We start from the raw sequence: 7532 nt of genomic DNA, 5'->3' as shown, positions 1-7532 counted from the left end.
CTGTGGCGGCACTATACTTTACCAGGACATATACATTACAGTATGTAAAGCTTACATGGGGCTTCAGTTTGTTTCAAATTGAATAAAGCATATTTGATAGCTATGACTACGCGATAATTTTTGTGTTTCTGCCAAATATGTATTAAGAGCGCTTTCAATGATGTTTTTTAATATATCCTTTTTGGCCTCTTCACAGATTGCAGATTTTCGTAAGGTCGTGGGTTACATCGATTGCAAGCACTGGCAAATCAAGCCACCTTATGACTTGGAGCACCTGTACAGAAATAGGAAGGACTTGTGCTCCCTAAATCTACAAGTCTTTTGCAACGGTGGGGGTGTCATCATCCAGCCGACCTCAAAGGGGCCTGGAAGCACGCATGACAGCCTCATCTGGGTGGACTGTGCTCTGCCTGGGAGCTTCAAGGGTAGAAAACTGCATAATGGCTGGTTGCTAGGTTAGTTTTTTTTAGGTGTTTTAGGTGTTTAACCACAGCAAACACCGGTTAATGTACACACCTTCATAACCAAAACATTGTTACTAACAGTGGATGCTTGTATTATTTTCACACAGCGATGCTAATTGGACGCGTAAAGAGAAGCAAATTATAATAGAATTGACAATGTCGAAAGTGTAAAGTCTACAGCTTATGAATTTTACTCCATAGATGTGAGACTGGAAAGTTGTGCTTTTGAAATAGCACAAGTACTTTTATTGCTTATTGAGCTCTTGTGCCTGTCACTCACACAGTGTATCAAGTGCTCTGCATGGAAATAGCAAGCGGGAGAAAATCGCCTGGCTGTTCGCAACATGCAGGGAGAAAGAACTCTAGTTCAAGCCTCAGGCCACACAGGAGCAGTAAATGCGCATTTTACCTGCCGTAGCTTATCTTTTTTCAATGTTGTGGCACGTTGTATTTCCGCCGTACATGTTCTCAGCACAATTGCATAGTGGCACGGTTATTTCTACAAATCGTATGTGTCCTGAGTACACGCTTGTTGATCTCTGAAGGTGACTCTCGCTATGCCTGAGAGCCATGGGTGCTCACCCTCCTGTCCGTGGCTGGCCCAGCTGAGCAGCAGTGCAGTGCAGCCCCCACCCATGCAAGAGAGGTCATACAGTGCACCTTTGGTGTTCTGAGCAGGACACAGCGTATCCGTCCGGCATGGCAGTGACATCAATAATAATGATGGTGATTGTTTGTGGAAGCCATAAGAGCCAATTAACATGCATTTATGGATTATGAGTGTGTTTGTTGCTCGGAATCATTTCTCCTAATCAAGTGCATTTTTTGCAAAGTGTAATTTTGTTAGGAAAAACCGTTTCGAGCAACAAAAACACACATAATCCAATAATGCTTTGTGTTTTCAAGTCTTCTAAATTGCTCCTTCACACTGTATGATGAGGTGGCTATGTTAGATAACTTTAAAGTGATGAACAATAACTGTTGTCTTGTAACATAGAAATACATGAGTACACTCTAGGAACAAATCGTCTATTTGGGAGTATTTCTGCTACACAGCAATAATCAAAATTTTGCTTGCTCGCATTTCCTTTTATCAAAACTTCGCTCTTGGCACTTCTCTGTCAAGAATGCTATGTCACTTTGATAACACACGCGTCATTCGTGACCCGGAAGTCCCGGGACCGTGGTGATAACGCGTGGAAAGTACGTGAGGTGGATGACGTTATAGTTGTGGGGTAGCAATACTCCACAAATACTTGATTTTTTCTTAGAGTGTAGCATAGTAAACTCATTTTGGTCGGCTTCTTGCACCTAGTGTAAAGTCGAAATAGAAGATACTTTATTGGCTGATGTCTCACTATTAGGCAGAAGTTTGTTGGCTTCAAAATGAACATCGTAGGTATACATTTATATCATAAAATAATTTTTCAAGGTCTTCATTGTTGGTGGCTCTATGTTCAGATCTTTTTTCCTTGTTTTTTATTATATTTCATACTTCTCATTGGATTCTGAAAATACGACAGCTAGACTTTTTCGCACATATCAGCTGTCGATTTTTACACATAGCATGGTTGTAACAATCATCTGTATTTTTCTATGTTCCAGCAGTGCCATGGGATCAGGTGCCCCACTGTCATGTAATTGTACAGTGCATCTCGGACAAAACACACAAGGCCAACAAGTAGAGAGCGACTACCAGTGACTGTGTCCTTCTGTTCAAAGTGCACGTCAACAGAAAGAATGCATTGTGATAGTTGGAACAGCTTGAATTGTATGGTGAGAATCTGCACAGCTGCAGTTTAATCGTTGAGCAGTGCATCATTCAGCAATTCATTGCACCTGAGGATTCAAAATTAATTAAATTCTGCATTTAATATACCAAACATTGACGTTGATGTAAATCACACTGTAGTGGTAATGTGCAAATTAATTTCGGCTACCTTGAATTTTTAACATGCACGTAACTCAAAGTGCATGTGTGTCTCTGCATTTCACTGCCATTAGAAACAGCAGCCATGGTCGGCAACCAAAACCGTGCTTTCATGTTTGGTAGTGCACGAATGAAACCATTGAAGCGCGTAGTTCTGCTTTTGGTCTATATAGGCGTTCAGGATACATGCATTATTATAGCACAAATGATTTTATGTATATATAAGCTCTGGAAGGTCATTTTCTGCGGAATATTTAGATGCAAAAGGAGCGTCACTATTCCTAGTATGTCCAACAGGCTTTAGCACCTGTGTAATGTTATCATATCGCATGCTTGTCCTCTTCAACGGTCAACCTTTCTGCATGTACTGTGTAAGTTTTAATTTTTTTTCATATAGTGTTTGCTGCCATATGTTTCTCTATAATGTACTTGTATACTCTGCAAATAGTTTCTCCATCTATGCAGCTTTGCTCATATTACTGCCGAAAGTATTTATTGCTTTTTGTATGGTGACTATGCATGCATTTACTTATGCCTTTTGATGCGCCTGTGCAATGGTTTAGCCTGAAGAGGGCTGCTGGTGTGCTCTAAACTTGAAAGTGGCGACTTCGAACAAATTTGAAGGCTGATAACCATTACTACTATATTCAGACAAGCTGTGATAGCTCCATGAAAATATATTTAAGATTCTGTAAACTGTGCCAGGTAAATGTTCTTAAATTCCTTTATTGTTGTCCATGTTTCATGCACCTGAAACATAATTACTTTGTCGTGGCACATTATAAAATGTTATTCTGCCCATTTGTGCTGATCAACATTGCAGCTGAGGCCAGCAGCAAGATATACATGCAAGGTACTGAATCTTTGCATCACATTCCTTGCCCAGCAGTGCACTGAAATTTTTTTCAAGCGAAATGAGAGACTGATATACAGCAGTCTCTCATTTGAAGGAAGTCGGCACATGTGCACACTTTGAAAACATTTTGAGGAGTGTTTTCACAAAAAGCAATAGGGTATTTACATGTTAACAACAGCATTATTTGTACCGAGGAGCTTAGTAACAGTGAATTGTTTTATTTATGTATTGTCCATAATTTGTCCGAGCTGTGCCAATCTTCCAGCCCACGTCACCTGACATGGCTTGGTATAGTGTTGTCAATATGCCGGACTATGTAAATAAACTATGTGTCATCTTGCAGACCTGTACCAGAATGTGATGCATTGCGTTTTTCCTTGACATCACATTGTCGGGGGCTCTTTCTTATATATCGTCGTAGGCTGCCGCCCACGAAATGTATAAAAACTGCTTGTGAGTGGGCAGAAGCAGAAACTATACATGAAATTGTTCCAAGAGGGTTCGAGAAATGCCGAATTGGCACATAAGAGTGGTGAGAGATTTCTCTCGTAAGTTACTGCCTTGAAACCTCATGTGCTCAAGACTGCGTGTATCAGCATTGTTGTTTTATAGCAGTTCATCCTATTAACTACTACTCAATGTATGTATGTATGTATGTATGTATGTATGTATGTATGTATGTATGTATGTATGTATGTATGCATGTATCTTTTAAACAAAAACTTACGTTTTTTTTGTTTAGTGTAACTTTCATAAAAATTTTGCTATTTGATTTCTAGTTCTTTTTCTATCTCATTTTCATTTCTCAAATATGTTTTCTACTGCGCAAAAATTAATGTAACCTTACAAAAATATGTGCATTCAAACAAGATGTTTCACTTAACAACGTACAGTTTTCAGCAAGAAGTTGGGAACTATGCAACCAACCAGCAAAAATAAGTTTATAGGACAGCTCCTCTGTGTAACATTGCTTCTACACATTGCGTTTGTCTAATATGTACAACAGACTAGGCGACTTCAACCAGGAGAACCAAGCTTTCGCCCGTGGCTGTACATACTTTTACATATGTGCGTGGTATTTCTACGTATTGTCATACGTGTTGCCAATTACTATTAAGGGCACAAAACTAGTCAAGCTGAATATGCGGATTTTTGTCTGTTAACATGCCATCTATACTGTAACTGCTGTTGATAAAGAATAAACTCGCGTTTAAAGTTTTCATGTTCTTGCCAAGGGAAGAGTAGCCCTTTATGAGGCAAATGAATTTGCCGTAATGTTTTCCCAGGCGTACTGTTTTGCCCTCTCCTCAGAACTCGATAGCCTGCTGGAGTCCTTTATAGCCATTGACAGAGGCATTACACGGAGCTGCGCAACACGACAGAGACCGAGAGAGAAGACACAAACACATCACTGTGTTTGTGTGTTTTCTCTCTGTCCCTGTCGTTTTGCGCAGCTGCTTGTAATAAATCCCACCCAACTAGCACGGAAACGTGTCCCGACAATGGTAGTCATCTTGGCCGCAAGCATTTTGACCGCCGCGTGTCTCCTGATGTTATTGAAAACACCGCGATGTCTGACCGGCAGTCGAATAGCCAGAGTCGTGAAAAGTAATGCCCAGGTATGATAATTGGGTTTCGGGACTGGGCACCCTTGCGATAGTAGTGGTTAGAGCAAAAAAAAGATACTCTTATTTCTATGATCCGTGAGGGAGCATGGCGAAGCGCATTTGGGTATAAAGGGGCGTGAAAGAAGAGAGCGGAAAGGCCACCTTCTCAAGAAAAGAGTGCTCGCAACACATAACCTCAGGCCGTGCTATCCATTTTTCCATTTAAAAAAAAAACGTGGGTGCTTGGCGACACTGCGAATCGAACCCAGTACCTCCCGCATTGTAGTCTGACGCTGTAACGACTCGACCACCGCTGCAGTGTTTCAGAAGAGAGCTGGCCGCTGTAACACTTACTTCATTGTATATATATTACCTTTCCCTCGAAAGACACGTAATTCAAGACGTCCGGTGAAAGTCGATCAAAAAAAGAAGAAAAAACTCGGGATCCTAATGCATTCGCCTAAGGTGACTCGAAGGTTAAAGCCATCAAATGGGGCTATATTACCGTGCACTTTGTATCGAGTGCGACATCACTGATCAACTATCGCTAATTGACTGTCACTAATGTCACTTTCACTAATTGAATATTCAATGTGTTTCGATTATTGTCGTTTAAATAAACTTTCACTAAACAAATCGCTACTCACTTAATTTGCTTCGATTCTCATATATAAGCACAATCACACGTTCCCTCGCTTTTGTATGGCTTTCGCTCCCATAGACGTTAGTAAGTAACGCGAACGCCGTCTTTTTTTTTCTTATTATTAATCGTGCGAACGCGCAGCACGCGCGCCCTGTGAATCCAGGCGCATATGTAGTCATGTCACTTCAGGCCGAGACCGCTTCTTTTATGTTTGCTCACACAAACTCCGCAAGGACGAAGGGACTGCGCCGTGTTTTCTGAAAAGCATTAGCACGTAGAAACCTCCCGACGAATCTTCCTTGTTTTACGCGTGCACATATCTAAGTGTATACGACTGCTCTCTCATTCCAGCCCTGTCAAAATGCTGCGGTGAATCGGACCTGCGGCATTACGCTATGATACCTTTCTTACTGCTGCTTTGTATTTCTGCACAGTTCTCCGTAGGCTCAAAAGCCGCTCCTATGTCTTGTACTGAGATCTTCGTAAGAAATGCAGCATTTTACGTCTAGCTACAAAACGCCCTAATGGCAACCACCATACCGTGCTCGAACATGCCTAGTTAGTTTAGTGGCAGCGCAGCTTCATGAAAATGTAACTAAACTGGTTGTGGTAAACAGGGGGAGACGTTTCGGTCACATCTTCAAACCTTCAATGTTTCAATTTACTCGCGGTTTAAAGATGCAGTGCGTCTGGAGCGTTGTTCGCCTGCACTTGACGAGATAGCACACGGATTATTAACGCAATCGAGCAACTAGATTTTGTTAGCTATGGTCATCGATGAAACACGAGCACTGGGCTTCGCGCAAGACCCCAGGACGTCTGCGGCAACGCGTAAGAGCTGTAGCAGACGCCCGGAACTGGAAGCTGAGATGCAGCGAAAATACATTGGGTATCATCGTATACCCTCGATGCTAGACGCTTCGCGTGCAGCCTTGCTATCACCTGCGCGCACTTCTTTCTTTCCTTGTCGTTTGATCGGCTTTCGCGTTGCCTCCTTGCCCTCAAAAGTGGCTGGTAAGTTAAATTCGTGCCATTGCTATCGTAATCCCTCGAGATACGAGAATTCTTGGCTAAGAAATTGCGTAGGCAAGAGAAAGCTTTGTGAATTCGGGCCCAGTTTTTCGACTTCGCCCTCAAGAGCTCGGAATATCAGCATCAACTTTGGGCTGTCCAGAGAGCCTGCGATGCGGCGGTTAAGCTAGGTCTAACTGTCCCCACGTGGGAGAGGCCCGCGGTGTCACCCTAAGTTCTCCGTACCGTACCTTACCGAGAAGATGCTTCGTGCCCGCAGCACTTTACACTGTACGACAGCCGTTTGCGTTTCGTGCTGTAGCCGATCACTACGCAGTTAAACTGCTCGTCAACTACAATTATCTTTTGCACAATAAGTCTCCGTTCCCGAAGCAAAGTGTGGAATTGGGCTAGTTGGTATTCCATTATTAAACTGCTCAGCGCAAAAAATTTGACACGGTACACATAGAAAAGACGAAGACCACCGCTGGTCCTCGTCTTTTCTATGTGTACAGTGTCAAATTTTTGCGCTGAGCAGCCCGTTCCCGAGCCGGCGAGTGTAAAATATTCCGCACATCTTGTTCGATACCTCGTCCTAAAATCTCTCGAAAATCCACTGGTTTGAAGGCATAGCGACAGCTGACAACTGATCGAATGTTAGTGTAATGCAACTCTCAGTCTCGGTAGCGTATAGGTAATCGCCTGCCTTTCGTTTTGCTGTTCTATTTCTGGAGGCTACTCCAAATTGGGCACTGGGCTTTCGCGGGACGCCGTGCGTTTTTTTTTTTTTTTTTGAGGGGGGGGGGGATTTGCGCCTAAATCCCGAACATTTTGGCTTTGAAATGTATGGTAGAAGTGCCGGGAACAAGCGCGGCACGGCACCTGGCGCGAGTTCCCACTTTCCACGTGGGATCAAAACTTCTTGTCCCGCAACGACACGACGATAGTGCTTTACAATGTCGTCACTCTCACAATGAACGTCACAGACCTTGCATTTCGCAGTAAGCTTTCTATCTTTGCT

The 7532-nt window shown here is 42.7% G+C and overlaps 1 long non-coding RNA gene across 1 annotated transcript; it reads left to right on the top strand.

The window, feature by feature from the left end:
• Positions 1 to 245: 245 nt before the first annotated feature.
• Positions 246 to 2494, top strand: LOC125759203 (uncharacterized). Its single transcript, XR_007416736.1, has 3 exons — positions 246 to 455; positions 1010 to 1190; positions 2070 to 2494. It is a non-coding gene; the product is annotated as an uncharacterized LOC125759203 (long non-coding RNA).
• The last annotated feature ends 5038 nt before the right edge of the window (positions 2495 to 7532 follow it).

Source organism: Rhipicephalus sanguineus, chromosome 7 (assembly GCF_013339695.2).
Source record: "Rhipicephalus sanguineus isolate Rsan-2018 chromosome 7, BIME_Rsan_1.4, whole genome shotgun sequence".
Classification (NCBI taxonomy): Eukaryota; Metazoa; Arthropoda; class Arachnida; order Ixodida; family Ixodidae; genus Rhipicephalus; species Rhipicephalus sanguineus.
The sequence above is the reverse complement of the archived record's forward strand: the minus strand, read 5'-3'. Positions and strand labels throughout refer to the sequence as shown.